A 19,795-nucleotide genomic window follows, 5' to 3' on the forward strand; every position below is an offset into this window, starting at 1 on the left:
TTATCATGGGCCATAAAATATAGCTTGCTTTTCTGGTTAAATGTAAGCTTTGCCTAGGACTCACAAATGTATTTATATGTTCTTCATTTAAGTAAATAAACCCTTTGATCTTTTGGGACATGTATTCTATATAGAATCAGATTTTCTGAAGTTAAGGAATATAAAGAAGCCCCTTATTTAAATATTACTTACCATTTAGTTAATATAGCCCCTCTTAATTAAAAAAAAAAACATTGCATTTAATCTTGCTTTCTAAGAAACATATGTGTCATACTCTAAAATTTTTTCTGGTTTAGGTACAAAGCACTTTTTTTTTTTTTAAAAGATTTTATTTATTTGAGAAAAAAAGACAGGGATAGCAATAGAGATGGAGAGGAGTGTGAGGAGCAGGGAGTACAATGTGGAGCTCCATCCCAGGACCCTGAGATCATGACCTGACCTGAAGGCAGATGCTTAACCCACTGAGCCACCCAGGCGCCCCAAACTACAACTTCTTAATCTATATTGATTCCAAAGTCCAATTGTGTAAGTAGTATGAAAAGTTGGTGCCAAAACCTAAATGTTAGAAACCTAAAGCTTACTCTGGGTGGTCACTGAAAGCAGCAATTCTTCTTGGGATTTTCTTTTTGTACATATTGGCTTTCATTTTTACAAGAAATTCATTGTGTTTAAATTGAGCAAAATTTAAATTTTGCTCAAAAATCAGGGGTATTGCACTCTCTGTGCCCACCTTTACCACATTTGTTCCCCTCTCTGAGGATAATTTTAAGGATTGAGAGTCCCTTAGATAATGGTTTTTCTATAAACCCTGAGGGTTCTGTTTGTCAGTATGAGATAATTTATTCTATTTATCATTTCTTACACTTTAGAAGTAAAACTGAGTATTTTGCTTTACTCCTAAATTCTCACCACAATTTGTTTTTGTAACATAAAATTGAATTTAGGGTAAGTTACATAAATGGCTAAAGGAGAGAAGAGAATACTTTGACTTCCTTATTCACTTAATTGCTTATTAAAATTCCTGAGCCTCACTTCAGACTTACTTAAATATTTTTCTGGGGATGGGGCTTAGAAATTTCCTTTTTTAAAAAATCTGGTGGGGGGTGCCTGAGTGGCTCAGTCGGTTAAGCATCTGACTGACTCTTGGTTTTGGCTCAGGTCATGGTCTCAGGGTGGTGAGATCAAGCCCCACATCAGGCTCTGTGCTCAGTGGGGAGTCTACTTGAGATTCCCTCTCTCCCTCTCCTGTCCCTTCTCTCTCTCTCTAAAGTAAATAAATCTTTTTTAAAAAGCTGGTGATATTCCTTCTGAAATCCCTTATAGTAAGCAGCAACAGTTAAAGTGTTACTGAGTTTGAAATCTATGACACTGCCCAAAACATGAACATTTTTAATATATAGCACTTTTATTTCCATTTATATATCAGTGTTATTAAAAAGTCTGAATGGCTTAAGCAGTGGACAAGCAGTATAAATCTGCTTTCATCCCACTGGAAAAAAAAATAGAGGCTTAAGGATTCTGACAGGCTGGACTAATCTCCAAGTAACTTTGTACAGTTAGCCCTCTGGAAAAAAAATAAGTCCTATCTCTATTGTGCTATTCCTCAAAATGATAAGTCTGGAAATTAATAACCTAAATGTTAAAACAAGAAATACAACTATTAAAACTTTGTCATTTGTGGTAAAAATTTTGACATCAGGCTGAGAAATTCCTTTTTAAATCCCCAAATGTTTAAAGCCAAAGAGGAAAAAAATAGATACATTGGGTGCATCAATATCATATCTAAGAAGAGGATATAAGTAAAATTATAACAAGCAACAGACAAAAGAAAATGTATGCAATCCATTTAATTGGGTGAGGGTCAATGAAGCAGGATAATAAACTCTAAGGCAGTAAAAATGGGCAAAGAATATAAAACTAGCATTTTTGGAAGAAACAATTCCTGTGTTAAATCTTAGTATGTTAAATCTTGGTAACCAGGAAACTTAAAAAATAAGATGTTATCAGATTCCACAAGAAATGTGTAAATTTGATTGTATCCCTGATGTTGGTGAACACACAGGAAAATTGGTGTTCACAATCTGCCATTCCACCAGGTTTGGTAGATATCTCCCCGTTTCCCTCCAGTGTTGCTGTGCACTTGACACTGCCCACATCTTGCTGAGAAGCCAAACTGCTATTGTTGGGGAAATAACAAACTATCCTCCCACTCAGAAGACGGCTCCACAGAAGTAGAAGGGAGAGAAAGCAATGTTTATTGAATAAGCACGAAGCCAGAATGATTGCCTCAGGGGCAGTAGCTAAGAGATTATAAAGGCCCTTTTGCATAGCTCAGCAGATACAACTCCCCCGGACCCCATCATGCTTGTTCTCAAGGTAAATGAGGTATACCAGAAGTCAAGAGGACTTGGTATCACCTTTTGTCACACAGGGTACATCCTAAATGCACTTAATAGTTGGAGTATTAGCTAATTGGCTTTTTCCAATGGAGAAATCACTTTTTATATCTTCATGGCAAGAGGTGGTTGTGCAAGTTGGTGTGAGATTTCTCCCCTTCCAAGAAATTGGGAGATAGGGACACTGTCTCCTCAAAATATTTCAAAGAGATGGGTCCGAAAGATGTCCTTGAGAAAGTCTGGAGAGAGTCTTCTTTAGCTTTAAAACAGATTTATATACATATCAAAGAGACAGAGAAGGAACTTACAAGATGAATGGATAGAAAAGATATGGTCCATATATACAATGGAGTATTATGCTTCCATTAGAAAGGATGAATACCCAACTTTTGTATCAACATGGATGGGAGTGGGGGAGATTATGCTGAGTGAAATAAGTCAAGCAGAGAAAGTCAATTATCATATGGTTTCACTTGTGGAGCATAAGGAATAACATGGAAGACACTGGGAGATGGAGAGGAGAAGTAAGTTGGGGGAAATCAGAGGGGGAGACAAACCATAAGAGACTGTGAGAAACAAACTGAGGGTTTTGGAGGGGAGGGGTGGGAAGAGGTGAGCCTGGTGGTGGGTATTAAGGAGGGCACGTATTGCATGGAGCACTGGGTGTGGTGCATAAACAATGAATCTTGGAACATAAAAAAAATAAAATTAAGATGTTAAAAAAAAACAAGTTTTCAAATGTAAACACTGAGAAAACAGGGAAGGGGCATGGATGGAGGAGTTTCTTCCCTTAACTTCAATGAGGAGACTTAGCTTCTTCTTTTTAATTTGTATTTGCCTTTACTGTCCAGCCTGGATAAACATTTGCTTGTGTATAAGGAATACAGAGAAATCTGTTCACCGCAGCATTGTTGGGATATGTATAGAGGTATGCATGCAAAAAATAATAATAATAATTATAATCTAGAATGCTCATCTACAGGGGAAAAATGGAAAATTGTATACCCATACAAGGAGATAGTGTGAAGCAGTTTAGTAATATTTTTAAGAAAGTATTAAGAATTTAAAGGCTGTGTGAGCCATTCAAAAAGTTTAATACCAAGTTCCTGATTGTAAGGGCCAGAACTGTGGGTGTCAGTCAAGGTTGACTTGAGGTTTTTAGTTAATGTTTACATTTTTATGGTACAATTTATTTTACTGTGGTCAGTAAGTTTCCTACACTGTCACTGAAATCAAGCAGCGTTCCCATTTGGAACATAATACTTAGAAAAATAATAAACACTTTGAATTATCTTTACTTTTTACTGCACTTAATAGCATTGCCTATAATTTTGCCATTCTGGGATCTTAGGTATATTATAAATATGTCATATGAATATATGAAGCTTCTGTTCTTATTTCTCATTCTCCAAATTGCGCATGCACACGTGTGTGTGTGTTGGGAGGGGAGGTAGGAATGTAGGCGATAAGGTACGAGTTGCATGTAAAATACTGCTGGGACTGTGTACATTTCAGTAATTGAATCTACTGCCTCCCCGAAATCACCTGAATACCGACCATGTGGTATTGCCCCACCCATCTGTTAGCATTTCTCAAACCAAACCCATTATCTTTCAGTCTTACTGCCAAGCCCGCTCTAGAGGTTTAAATGTTTATATATCATAATTTAAATAAGTTTTATGTGCATTCTAAGTTAACCGGTAATGCTATCTTTGAGTGGTATGATTATTTTGCCGATTTTTTTGAACCCCACTAAATGTATAGCTGCCATTTTCCTCCCTTTATGAAAACTCTGCTTTTGAGTCTCTAGTATCGCTTTAGTCATGTTGCTAAATTGTGATTTGCGAGCTTTAAAGCAATACAGTAATTGCTCTAAGGGAAGTCTTATAATAACCTGACTCCAATTTCAATTCAACATACTACTTCATCTGTGATTTAAAGATGAAATGTTGTGGATTTCTTTTCTTTTATTGATAACAAAACTGAAATAACCTCCAAAAACTTTTCTTTTTTGGAAATTTTAGCAAAGTACTAGTACTAGTACTTTCATTCTGGTTTGATTCGGAACCATTTTAATAGCTGGGAGTGGAATCTAATTTTTCATAGCATCACACCTTTGAAAAATCAGATATATACTTTTTCTCTTGACTGTTTTTGTGGTACTATTTGAGCATATTTCTATCCATCGTATTTAACAAGATGATTTCATTATAAATTCCATACATGTTGCTAATCATGTGTAGTTTGTATAGTGGACACTAAACCGAAGTGAATTATGCTTAGAACAGAAACTGATGACAGGGTAGAAATGTAAGCCATTGCTCGGGTATACTCAATATTAAGCACATTGTGTTTTAAAATAATAGTCATTGCTAACTGGAAATCAGCTTATGTTCCAACATTTAAAGACCTGTGACAGTTTAAGATGAAGACAGAATGTTAAATTGATGTTCTGTTGAAAATACTATGCTCTGATTTTTTTTTTTTTTTAAGATTTTTATTTATTTATTTGACAGAGAGAGATCACAAGTAGACAGAGAGGCAGGCAGAGAGAGAGAGAGAGAGAGAGAAGCAGGCTCCTTGCTGAGCAGAGAGCCCGATGCGGGACTCGATCCCAGGACCCTGAGATCATGACCTGAGCCGAAGGCAGCGGCTTAACCCACTGAGCCACCCAGGCGCCCTATGCTCTGATATTTTAAATGTGTGTGTGAGAATATTCCAATATTGTCTTACCCTACATTTCTCTTTAACTGTAAAGGAAACATAAAGCAAATACTTCACTCTGTAGCAGGCTTTTTTTTTTTTTTTTAAGATTTTATTTATTTATTTGACAGAGAGAGATCAAAAGTAGGCAGAGAGGTAGGCGGGGGGGGGGGGGGAGCAGGCTCCCTGCTGAGCAGAGAGCCCGATGTGGGGCTTGATCCCAGGATCCTGAGATCATGACCTGAGCCCAAGACAGAGTCTTTAACCCACTGAGCCACCCAGGAGCCCCTGTAGCAGGCTTTTAAGACATTTCACAACTCAGACCTTAAAGAAGAATTTTCTTCATGTAAATTTTATGATCACTGTAGGCTGAATCAAACTCAGCTGAATTGTTAGTACATGAAATCCACTCCTGTACCCTATTTCTTGGACTCATTATGATTTAAGACCATTCTGAATCGTGGACACAAGGTTCTGATTTGATAACTGACCTTTTACTCAAAGTGGTGGACATGTGTAGGCATGAACCACCATTGAAATGTCAGCACCAAAATCCTGTGCTTAAGATTCAAGGGTGACAAGTAAAGATTTTCTCCTTTCTTTAATACCCCATGTATTAAGTCAACAGATACAGAAGGGAAGGGGAGACTTTTTATTTCCCCCTTAACAGTTGGAGACGCCTCCAAATGGCTCTTCAGTTATTTTTAGAACTGCACATTTATAAAAGAGTGAGTCTGTCTTTTAACCTTTACTAAATGACATATTTGTAAGTATATTTTTGAGGCCTTAAAGTTCTTTTCAAACCAAGGCTAATGGCAAACTTGGTAAGAAAATGAAGCAGGTCTGTCTAATGGAATTACCTATGAGCTTCTCTGCCCACTCAGTCTGCTTAGATTAGGGAAGTTTTATCCAACTCCCACCAGGTCCTTACATGTGATTTTCATTCTTTTATCAGCCCCAAGTTTTAAATAAAATGTCCAATATATCCTGGTTGGCTAACTGTTCTAACATCGGCTTTGGAAGTCACTTGAAAATGCTGGAGTTTATTATTTCCAGGGCAGCATTAGTATATGTCCTAGATATTAGAAAACTAACATTACCTCTTTAAAAAAATGAGTTTGAAGTAAAGATGAGGTTTTATACACTAAATTCATAATCATTGTCCTATTTAACAAAAATGATCATTTGCTTCTTAAATATCGTTTTGTTATATAACAACACACTCGCATTTTAGAGGAAATGACATTGTTAGCTAGCTATGTTTCAACTTTATAGCCAGGTCAGAATTTATACAAAGATATCGGGGGTTGGGGGGAAGATAGGTACAGGAACCAAAAGTGACAAACCCTTAGCTAAAAAATTTTACCAAGGAGCCGCTGTATAAACAACATTTTCAAGATTTGTTTTTTAATGAAACAATTATTAAATATAAGAGGTCAGAATCAGGAACTCAGGGCAGATACACCCTGTTAAGGGTCCAATTGTGTCTCCCTTAATGGTATGTTGAAGTACTACCCCCCAGCACCTCAAAATGTGACCTTATTTGGAAATAGGATGGTAGCAGATGCAATGAGTTAAGATGAGGTCACACTGGAGTAAGAGGGGCTCCTAAAACAATGTGCCTCTGTCCTCATGGGAGGATTGTCTTGTGAAGTCACACACAGGGAGAATGCCATGTGAAGACAAGGGATGGAGTGATGGGTCTGTAAGTCAAGGAACAGCACAATTTACCAACAAACCACCAGAAGGGAAGAAGAGTCCAGGAAGGATTCTTCTACAGGCTTCTGAGGGAGAATGGCCCTCCCTGCTGACACCTTGATTGCAGACTTCTGGCCTCCAGAACTATGGAACAATTCATTCCTGCTATTTTAAGCCACTCAGTTTGGGGCACTTTGTTATGATAACTCTAGGAAAGGAATACACACCCCAACATCAGCTCTGTTTCCAGGTCAGGGAAAAACACTATAGTACAAGATTTCGGTTGGGGTTTCCTCAATCAAGTGTGAGATAATATAAGGTAGATTCTCTGCAAACACACACACACACACACAAACACACTTCTCCTGCCCCCCACCCCCGCCCAAGGAAATACCTTGTTTTCCAGTAATGGTGGAAAAATCAATCACAAGTCACCTGGACAAGTCATTTGGACAAAACCTCAAATTCCTTAAAAATAGGGTTGACAACATTCATCACAAAGCAATAAGATCAGAAAAAAGCAGAAGGTACCTAACCAAGACAACTAAAGACAAACTAACCTGGACATGTATTTTAGGCCAAGGAGAAACTCTAATCTAAAGTTATAGAATGCCTGGAAAATCAATATGACAAAGATACCATTGATAGAAACCACTGAGCTGCAGATAGCAATGCCAAAACCAAAATGCTTACTTCTAAATAATTAAGAAATACAAGTGAATGGAGTAAACTGCCAATGCAAGAATTTAGAAGACCAGTGAAGGGAGGAATTAATGCTAGCAGCAGAAGTTTGTTTACTAGAAAACATATTATGAAGTTTTTTGGCGGGAGAAGATGAAATAGGTAAATTTGAAAATTACGGTGAAAAGAAAATAATCACATTTACGTGAGAAAGTTAAAAAATCCTAATTGAAACTTTTGTTCAACACCACGCAAATGAATTCAAAGGAAAACATACATTTCCTAAACTGCCTCAGGTAGAAAGATAATCTAATTTTTATATTCGAGAAATAAGTGGTCAAATATCTAATCTTTACTGAGCTCAGCCCTCTTTGTAACCACCGTCACCAAAAATGCACCAGATCTAGATGGGATTACAGGGAACTCAATAAAAACATCTAAGGAACTGATCTTCTCATTACCATGTAAATGGTTTCAAATGTGGAGCACTGGAAAGTTTCCATTTTAAGGAAGTTAGCTTGAAGCGTAAGAGGTATCTCATTGCTCGACAAGTTGGCGCTGCTGATAATGGTCACTTCCCAGACAGTTCATGGATAGCGTCTGTCATCCTATAATCAGAACAAGACTAGTTATTAGCAAATAGGGATCTGAGAGGTGCTGTGAGATGAGTAATTTGGGGGATGAAAAGCAATTGAGTCCCAAGGGCTCCAAGAAACATTGACACCTGCACACCCACGCTTGTATTACTATGTCAGAGGCAGAGGAAGGCAGTGGACTTTCCATAATGAGGGGAAAGAGAAGCAAACTCTGTAAATTCTATGACCTCAGCCTAGCTGTTGTCTTATTACCATCTGAGGCTTCCTATCAAGGATGAAACATCTCACTGTTGCAGAGTTGATGATTACCTAAATATTGAAATTCTTAACCAGAAAAGAAATGTTATTTGCTGGGGGAAAAAAGACCCTTTATAGTGAAAAAAACGATCAAACCATAAAATTTTTCTAGGATTTAAAAGCATAATAAAGGACATCAGCATGGTATGTATACTGAAACCTGACAAAACTGCATAAAAATAGTGAACTAGCCCCAACCTTGTAACGATGCAAAAAGCCCACATAAATAATTAGCAAATGAAACCAACAGCACAATAAAGATCCAGGTAGGATGCTCAATAGGGGTTTATAAAGTTGTTCACTATTAAGACTGTTAGGAAAGCTATTAATGAAATTTGCCATGAAAGCAAACAATGTAATTCTTCTGTAAATGCTGTAAAGGAATTTTATAAAAGCTGATGGTGACTTGTAAACATTGGGGTAAGTGGTTATTTCCTGAATGTCATTTTTTTCTTTTAAGTTTATCCATTGTGCCCAGAAGCTTACATCCAAGGAAAATGCTAACATTGGTGAGGATCCAAAATACCTGAGATGCAGATAAAAATTGAGACAATTTTATTATTTTGAAAAACAGTATTTTCCCTGAAGTCGAAATATTAAATGATTGGTAAATATCATGTATGAAATACACTCTCCAGCATATTAGTTCTGCTACTTCTTCCACAGTTTCCGGCAAACTAATTATAGTCTCTGCAAGCAGCCATTGGTTATTAGTAAAACTTAAGATACTTAACAATTTAGGATTTTTCTGTGGTTTTTATTCAGCTTCCCTTTTTAGCATGTACTAGCTTCCATTTTATCGTGCTTAAACATTTCATAACTAGTGATCATGAAAACAATTTTATATGGAAAAATAATTAGTAATAAATGTCTTTAAATATAGAAGGAGATTGACAGTTAATACCAATATTCAGAGGGTATATTTAGATAACAAGGTCGTGTCCTTTTTGAAGTAATGAGTATTTGGAGAAATGTAACATAAGGCAAAAAATTATTCATGTTTATACAAATTTAGTATAAGACTCAGCAGATTATTGGAAGCTGCTTTGGTAGCTTTTTTTCCAGGCTCAGTGACCCCTGATCATTTTACTCTTGATCAAATCCTCCTTGAAACACTAACTTAGAGTGTTTACCTCCACTGGATCCAAGATAAATCAGAATCAAACTGAGGATCATCTAGGAGATCAAGCAACTAGACTTCATTGTCAGTATTCTTCATAAAGAGTAACCAGTATTAAGCAGCCACAGGAAAGGATGAGGTCTAGTAAAGTAATTCCAGAGAGGACTGCATAACTACACAGGGATCAAGGCTGAAGGGTTTTCTGAGGTAAGATGGAGCAGGTTCACCTAGCCTCCTCTCTTACGACCCTGCTGAATGACTGGATAGTGAAAACTTCCTGGGAGTTATAAGTTGGATGTTGGGAGTTGGTCATGACTTTGTAAGCACTCTGTGTGGTTACCTGTCTTGTATCCTTTCTCAAAGCTACAGAAACTTGATGCTATTCAAACCCTACTTTGTCTCACAATTTCACATTTGGACCCTAGACATTGCTGTTAGTAATAGAAGAGAATTCTAACCTATAGGCTTCTGATCATTGCAGAATTGTTTAACCAGATGGTTACGTTCATAACATTAATTAACTATCCTTTAAGAACTGCATTTCAGTTTAGTTGATTCCCTTTCGGACAAGGGTCCTTCAAGAAAAAGTTCCTCATGAGAAATCTTTAAATCCAGTTAAGATAAATTAAAACCAGACTGTTAATTTTTCTTCTTGTGTAATTGAGGTGACAAAAACCTCAAAATCATGTACAACATCTGTGTTAGATTATCCTTAAGCCAGACATTATGATGAATCTAAGTAAAAATAAGAAAAAAATAAGTCTTAGAGAAAAACAAAATATTTGAAACACATTTCCTTCCACCATTCAGACTTCAAAAGACTTGTTTAGGGTGTTCAAATGAAACGATTACCTGGTTTGGGGTCTATGGCAACTAAGAATTTAACGAACAATATCACTGAGAAGATTGCTGTGAGTTTCCAACAATTTTCAATACATGAAGGGAAGAATTTTTTAGGTTTTCTCAAGTTATGAATTGTAGCAAAAATTCATTTTAGAAGTCATTACTAAGAGACATTTTTTTTTCCTGTATTACATTTTGCTGTTCAAAAAAACTATTTTTACGTCAACATTGTTAAGTGTACTCTTCTGGTACTTACATTTCAGGCATTTGGACCTGGGGGTAGTAAGTTTGACAGCATGACAGATTAATAATATATTCAATAATGCTTTTTTACTTAATTGCAGAGAGATTTCTAGGTCTCACTCTGAAATCAGCGCAGTGAAAGGGAATGAAAATATGTTTAGAGAGTAGAAAACTATAAAGAAAAGTGACAAAATTGATAACAGGTATGTTGTAGACTATGAAAGATTTAGTTAGCACTCTTCATTTTGGAACTGTCTGTTCTGAACATAGATGTTTAAACATGTAGAACAGAAGCCATTACATGTAAAGGGGAAAAGATCTTTAATTATTAAGTGACCTAAGTTCTGTTGATCATCTATGGTGGCTTGCACAAAATATAATTAGTTTGCTGGAACCTGTTAATGAAGTAACCAATGAGTACGCCAAAGAGTGCATCTATTTCTTATGCAATATTTGCTATGAGAGCATTTTATCATTCAACCCCAGGGAAAATACTGACCTTGACAAGGAACCTATCTAACTTTTATGTTTAACTTCTAAATTTGGCTGCTAAAATATTTTTTAATAACTGTGACCATTAAATTTTTGATGCAATTTCTATTTGCTCTTGTATGCCAAAAAGTTCCTTCTGTGATGATTATGTAAGCTTGGGTCATTCAATATCCTGCTGAAATAAGTGTTCTGTATACCTCTAAATTATAAAACAATTTGGTATTAGCTTAAGAATAGCCAGACTGATCAAAGAGCCAAAAAGTCCAAAAATGAATGTAAGAGCATTTGGAAGTGTCGAATATGAAAGAGGTGTTATTTGAAACCAGCAAACAAAATCTGATTATTTTATTAAGATATGTTGAGAAAAGAGAGTGGTCATACAGGGAAAAATGTTGGCGCCTTACTTCCCATTATTTATTCAAACAAATTTCAGATATGTGAATCATTTAAATTTAATAATCACTAAGGTAAAACATGGGATTTTTAAAATATCTTGAAATTAGAGAAACCTTTCTAAGGATGACACAAAGACCATAAACTCTGATATATTCAACTACAGAAGATAAATAAATACATTGCCAAAACTCACCATAAGTAAACTCAAATGATCATCCTGGAAAATTAACCCAAGTTACACTGCTATTGCCCTTGATTTCTAAAGAACTCTTACAAGTCAAAACAAACAAACAAACAAACAAACAAACTCAGCAGCCAAATAGAAAAATAACCAAAGAATAAGCAGAAACTGTTCACCAAAAGGAAATACAAATGACTATTAAACATATGAAAAGATGCTCAAACACACTCACAAAAATGCAAATTCAAAACTACCCTATTAGGCTGGCCAAAAATGTGTTTGCTAAAATGATTCAAGTGTAGTAAAACAGTGTCTCATATTGCTGAAGGGGGAGGAACTTGACAAAATTTGTATGAAGGTCAAATGGACAATAACTGTGAAAATTACAAATGTTGTGTTGCATCATGTTTGTAAGTAGACATTTATTCTACAGATATGCCTGAATATTTGTAAATGTAATTCATGTTGTGAGGATGTTCATTGCAGCAATTTTAATGAAAGCAAAACTAGTGGAAAGAACAGATTAGAAGCAGAGTGGTATTGTGGTATTCCTTTCATAATCAGATAAAACATGGGTACAGAAAAGGTACAAATGCTTTGCATAGGAACATAGCAACTTCATAAGTTATCCGAAGTCCTTTGAAAATTAAGTGCTAAAGCAACTATAGTCCATTTGGCATTGTAGAAGTAAAAGCTTTCTTATGCAACGTGTGGTATGTCCTTGATTTAACAATGAGAGCTCAATTGTGACTGGTTGTCCTTGTGACTATATGCCATAAACTCTGCTGAGCACTTGAAAAAGTTATTTAACCTGTTTTTAATAAGATGTTCCCCTACGACGGCTTTTCTATTGCCAGTGACTCTGCATACTTTTTTCCAAGAAATCTGTTATGACACATGGACACTTTAATAACCGTTTTCTAGATTATGATCCTGTTATTCAAATGTTAACTTACTGCTCTATGAAGTAAAAATAGTTTCTTCTGCTTCGAGAAGATGCTTGGCATCTTCTCTGTCAGTTCTCCTGCAGGGACAACAAACAACGCTGAGCCCCATCCCCATGTTGGAAAAGCAACAAACAAGTACCAGCTGTCAGGTAATGCCATGTCCCGGTCAGGACTCAATTCAAACCGTACTGGAAAGATGAAAGAACACTTTCCTGCTTCTGAAGAACTTATAAGACAAACAGTATCAAAAGACGAAAAAGTAATTTATTGTCCTCCCCTTTTATTGGTGTGATACAGTTCTGAATGATTTAGAAATTCTCTCAGATGTCAGCTAAATTTTACTTAATTCAAAAACTGTATAGCTAGGTGGGGCACCTGGGTGGCTCAGTCGTTAAGCGTCTGCCTTTGGCTCAGGTCATGATCCCAGGGTCCTGAGATTGAGCCCCACAACGAGCCCCACATGGGGCTCCCTGCTCAGCAGGGAGGCTGCTTCTCCGTCTCCCTCTGCCTCCTACTCCCCCTGTTTGTGTTCCTTCTCTCTCTCTCTCTCTCTCTCTCTCTCTCTCTCTCTCTGGGTTAAATAAATAAATACCTTAAAAAAAAAAAAAAAACCTGTATAGCTACGTACATAAATCAATAATAACTCACCACTAGTGAATAAACGGGTGGGTGTCACCCAGGCGTGATTTCACTGCAGAGGCTTACTGCATTATCAGAAGGAGGGAAACAAACACTCAGCACTTCCTACACGGCAGGCACTATTTTTATTTTAAATGTGTGTATTTGTGTGTGCTTAATCATTATGGATTAGTAAAATACATAACATCAAACATCCTTACAGGTGAGAAGGCAAAGACTCAAATAGATTAAGACATTTGTCAAAGACGACTCAGTATGCCCCAGTCAATTCTGAGTAACTCACTCATTGACAAATCTAGTAAATGATTACAACTATTGCCATTGTTGTGAAACAATTGTAGCTATTGTAGTATCTCATCAAAGGTGAGATACAAAACACATCACTGTTCAATGTTCCACTGAAAAAATACAACTTTGCAAATCATAGGATAATATACACACTATGCCGTATTATCCTCTACTAAATTGCACGTGAATAAAAATTTAGGATAACAATGTTTCTGACAAATTGATGTTTGATGTCTTAATGATAATCCTTCAAAAACTGATCACCTTGGCTTCTTACTATCTTGGAATTTCTACTGTTCTGAGGCTTCAGTTATATAGGCAATCTTTTTAAATGTATTTTAGTAACAAGATACAACAGTTTCAGCTCTTTATAAGGGTCTTCCTTTCTTAGGTACAATAATAAAAAGAAAAAAGAAAAAAGTTGTTATTTCTCAAATGACAAATATTGTTTGATCAACATCAATCTTATGCCCTGTTGTTTTTGCAGTACATTTTTTGCACACACATTAACCTTTTATTTCAAAGCAAAATATGCTATAACCTTTTTGAAGATGTATTAAATAGAACTTAAATTCAGCACACTTAGTAGCAACAACCCATGGAACCTGGATATGAATGAGGAACCGATAGGTGACTGTGAACATATTCTCTGATGTTAAGGAAATGGCAATCACTTTATGTCTCCTGTGTAGCTGACAGTAATTATAAGACTTCATCAATTATAAGGTACATCTTGATTTCAAGGATCTTAAAATGTGAGAAGAAAAGTTAAAATATATGAAAAAAAGTTTGTGTCGAACACAGGGCTAGGAACTGGAATACCGAGAAATAATAGAGTCTTGTCCCTCATGCTGCTAACTGCCTAGTGTGGGTAGACAAGTAAGCTAACAATTAGTATAGTGTGATGAGAAAAATGATATATATTTATACAATTCTTTATATACACACCTTATATGTGCTAATGTATTTAATCTTTATAATTATCCCATGAGGCAGGTACATGATAAGGGTAAAAACCTGTCTGGATATCCAGGAAGGAAGGGTATCTAAACTATCCTGTGTGGGTAGAAAGCCTTTTGTGGGAGACATCTCATAGGTGTGAGTAGTGGAGGAAAGGGGAAGAATTAAAATTCCAGGCAATAGCACTCCATTAGCACAGTTGGAGAGGCAGAGAAAGTGGGACACCTGAGGACTACCCAGGGTGGAATAATAAAGGGCTCATGGGGGTGACAGGGAGGAATCAGGAGTAAGTTCCCCCCCACCCTGCCCCCCGCCATACTAAGGAATTATGCTATTATCCTACAGAATGAGGAGTGCTATGGCTGGATCAGAGGGAGTTGTAATTGGGACCAGAGAGGTCGGTGAAGAAAACTGTTTCAAAAATCTGAGTAAAAACGGTAAGAACTTACATTTAGGTCAATGGTAATTCGTGAAATACTAAACACTAATATTAAAAAGGTGTAGTCAGCAAAAACAGCGCAGTAAGGAACTCCCAAGTTCTGCCCCTCCATAAAAGGAACAAAGAACTGCTAAAACTACGAGAATTTACTTTTTTTTTTTTTTTTTGAACCATGAAAACTAACGAAAGGCTTATAGCGAAAAGAGAATCTTGAAAGCAGTAAAAGAGAAGTGATTTCACAAGGGACCCTCCATAAGATTCACAGTGGTTTCTTATTAGAAGCCATGGATGCCAGAAGGCAGTGGGATGGCATAAAGTATTGAAAGAAAAAACTTTCACCCAAGAACGCTACATCTGACAAGATTACCCTTCAACAATGAAGGAGAAATTTACACATTCCAGAAGTAAGTAAAACTGTGAGTTTGTCATGAGCAGACCTATCCCATAACAAATGCTGGTCATTTGCTTGCTAGAGCCATTAAACAGGAAACAAAAAGACAATACACAGTAACGCAAATCCATGTGAAGAAATAGAGAACACTAACTTCTTAGGTAAGTGTAAAAGTATATAAATACGTTTCTTGTTTGTGATTCTTTTTTTTTTTCTGATTTTAAAGATAGCTACATAATTCAATAATTACAAATCTGTATTAACTGACATATAATGTATAAAGTTGTAATTTCTGACAATATCAGCACTGAAGGTGAAGGGTGGAGAAATATAGGAGCAAAATTTTTACATATTATTGATATCAAGTTAGCATTAATCTAAACTAAAGGAGAAATATAAAATCTGAGTAGACTTATAAGTAGAGAGATTGAGTAATCAACTTCCAAAAAGAAAAGCATAGGACCGGATGGCTTTACTGGTGAATTCTACCAAACCTTTAAAGAATAAATGCCAATTTTTCACTAACTCTTCTGAAAAACAGAGGAAAGGGAACACTTCCCAACTTATTCGAGGCAGCTAGTATTATATCAATATTAAAGGCAGAAAAAGGCATCACAAGAAGTGAAAACCACAGACCCTAAACCCTATGAATAGTGATGCAAAAATTCTCAAAAAAAAAAAAAATTAGCAAACCAAAGCCAGCAGTATATAAAAGTAATTATACACCACAAAAAGTGGGATTTGCCCCAGGAATGCAAATTGGTTCAACATAGAAAAATAAATATAAGACATCATATTAATAAAGGAACAAAGATACATGATCATCTAAATATATGGAGAAAAAGCATTTGACAAAATCCAACACCATTTCTTAATAAGTACACCCAACAAATTCAGAATAGAAGGGAACTTTCTCAATCTGATAAAGGCCATCTGTTGAAAATCCACAGTAAACATCATGTTTTTCTTCTTCTTGTACTGTGTGTTACTTTGATGCATTTATAGATTATAATGTGGTTACCAATTTGACCACATAATATAACAATATTGACCACATAATATTTTTTACTATATTCCATATACTATACATTAGATCTGTATAGCTTATTGGTACTTATTACAAGTTTGTACCCTTAAATATCATCAATCTTATCCACCCTCCCATCCCCAGGTAACCATGATTTTACTGTCAGTATATTTTTTTTTATAAGTTTGACAGATTTAAATTCTACATATAGGTGATATCACTCAGTAGTTATCTTTCTCCATCTGACTTGCTTGACTTAGCATAATGTGCTCAAGGTCCATCCTGCAAATGCTTGGATATCCTCCTTTTTCATGGCTGAATAATAGTCCATTACATGTATGTATCACATCTTTTTTATCCATTAATCTGTTGTTGGCTTTTGGGTTGTTTCCATACCTTGGCTATTGTGAATAATGCTGTGATAAACATGGGGGTGCATATATCTTGTCGAAAGCCTATTTTCATTTCCTTTGGGTAAATACCCAGAAGGGGAACTGCTGAATCATATGATAGATCTATTTTTAGTTTTTTTTTGAGGGCTCCATATTGTTTTCTATAGAGGTTGGAGGAAACATAGTATTTCATGGGGAAAACTAAAAGCTTTCGGATACAAGACAAAGATGACTGCTCTTGCTACTTCTATTCAATACTGTACTGGAGGGTCTAGCCAGGGCAATTAGTCAAGAAAAAGAATTAAAAGGCATCCATATTGGAAAAAAAGAGGTAAAATTATTTCTATTTGTAAAAAATGATGATCTTACATATAGAAAACCCTAAAGAACCCACTAAAAAACTAGTAAGTTTAGTTTTTAATAAACTAGTACAGCAAAGTGGCAATCTACAAGATTGATGTACAATATATAAAAATTAGTTGTATTTCTATGCAGTAGTGATGAGCAATCTGAAATTAAAAAGTAATTCCATTTATGGTACTATTAATAATAATAGATAATATATATATTATATAATTTTATTATATATGTTATATAATAATAATAAAATACCTAAATAAATTTAATCAAGGAAGTGTAAGATTTATACACTGAAACCATGAAACATTATTGAAAGAAATGAAAGATCTAAATAAATGGAAAGACACCCTGATTGGAAAACCTAACAATGTTAAAATGACAATAGTCCTCAAAATGACTTACAGATTAAATGCAATCCTTATCAGAGCCCAGTTACTTTTTCATAGCAAAGGATAAACTGATCCTAAAATTATATGGAAATGCATGGGGCACCAAATAGTCAACATAATCTCAAAGAAGGATTTGCACCTCCTGATTTAAAAACTCACTACATTACATAGAGTCATAGGATAGGGGCTGGGTAATATAATAAGTAAATTCTTATGTGCTAAACAAATGAACATGTCAAACAAATTTTCCAACAAGAGCTTATGTTAATATAATGAAAGGGAAAACACTAAATCTCAAATTAAATTTGCAACTTACAACTGTATGTTGAATTTGCTTGTATAGGAACATACCTGTTCTGACACTTAAAGAAAGAAAAAAGAATCTGGGTCATTTGCAGAGTTTAGTATTAAATGCAGGTATGACACTGTGGCTTCTTTCTGTTGCTATGGGCAAGTTTCTTGAATGATTTCAACAGATTCTTGAACTGAACAGAAATTGCTTCCCACTCAGTTATAATTTTACCATGCAGGGGGTAGAAATTGGGAATAAATAATGAAAGAGATCATGCAAGTTCACATATAATGCTCTGTGTGGGATGTAGCTGATGATTGGAGAGGGGAATTGTGACCTGGTGATAGAAAGATACTGCTTCATGATCTGAAAGACATTCTGGCAGCTCTGACTTTAATTTCACATAAGAAAATGGGGAGAAAGTACCTACATGAAGGAACAAATATGGTTGCTGAAGTTGTGCCTTTAAAGTTGTACCCAACAGAAAGTAGTCAATCCCTGATAAAGAAAAGCTCAGAATGCAGACAGCAATCTGATTATGATTGTGGCATTATTTGCCACATAGCTACCATATCACTGAGAAAAACATGCAGAGATGAAAGACATATAAAATATTTTCAAAAAAAAAAAAAAACAAAAACCAGGGGCGCCTGGGTGGCTCAGTGGGTTAAAGCCTCTGCCTTTGGCTTGGGTCATGATCCCGGGGTCCTGGGATCGAGCCCCGCATCGGGCTCTCTGCTCCACGGGGAGCCTGTTTCCTCCTCTCTCTCTGACTGCCTCTCTGCCTACTTGTGATCTCTGTCTGTCAAATAAATAAATAAAATCTTTAAAAACAAACAAACAAACAAAAAAAACAAAAACCAAAAAACAAACTTTTATGTAATCCATAGATTTCTTTCTTTTTTTAAAGGAAAAAAGAGAAAGAGAGAGAGAGAGAGTACAAGCAGGAGGAGCAGCAGAGGGAGAGGGAGAAGCAGGCTCCCTGATGAGCGGGAGCCCAAAGTGGGGCTTGATCCCGAGACCCTGAGGTCATGACCTGAGCCGAAGGCAGACACTTAACTAACTGAGCCACGCAGGTGTCCCCACAGATTTATTTCTCTTTTTTTTTTTTTTTTTTTTTTTTTTAAAGATTTTATTGATTTATTCAACAGAGAGAGAGATCACAAGTAGGCAGAGAAGCAGGCAGAGAGAGAGGGGGAAGCAGGCTCCCTGCTGTGCAGAGAGCCCGATGTGGGGCTCGATCCCAGGACCCTAAGATCGTGACCTGAGCTGAAGGCAGAGGCTTAACCCACTGAGCCACCCAGGCGCCCCACAGATTTATTTCTTGACAAGAGATTTGGTGGGGTAAAGATGGCCACCATTTCTTTGTAACTCTTTCCTTGGAGAAGTGGAGTTTATTTTTCCCCAGCCTCAATCTAGTCTGGCTCTGTGACTGCTTCGGCAGTAGATTATGCTGAGGTGACACCCTGTTAGTTCGAACCCTTTGAGGACTGACAGGCAGGTTTTGCATCTGACATCAGGGAATACTGACTCCTGAAATTCTCCCTCTCAGAACCTAACTGCCATCCTGTGAAAGGCCCAAGCCCCATGAAGGGTCATATGAGATGTTGTGGTCAAGCTCCAGTTTCCGGCAAGTGTCAACTCAGAGCCAGGTGAGTGAGCCATTTGGATGTTTCAGCTCAAGAGAGCCACCCAACAACTGTGGCCCCAAGTGACATCACAGAACCAGAACCGCCAGGTGATCTCAATCAATACAGAGAACTGTGAGGAGTAATAATATGGCTGTTTTAAAGTATTACCTTTTGGCTGGTTTGTCACACACCAACAGATAATCGAAGCAATCATGTGCATAAAGATATATGTTAAGTTGTGTTAAAACTTAGGTTTACAGAGGGCATGGTAAAAAAAAAAAATGAGTATATTTGATCTATGTCAACAACTGTGTTTATAATCCAATGGTCTCCTCAGAACTTCCTCAAGGGAATTTTAGCAACTCAGTAGACTGCCTTCAGACCCGATCTTTTT

The sequence above is a fragment of the Enhydra lutris genome, unplaced genomic scaffold (assembly GCF_002288905.1).
Source record: "Enhydra lutris kenyoni isolate GAN:26980312 unplaced genomic scaffold, ASM228890v2 scaffoldscaffold17, whole genome shotgun sequence".
NCBI lineage: Eukaryota > Metazoa > Chordata > Mammalia > Carnivora > Mustelidae > Enhydra > Enhydra lutris.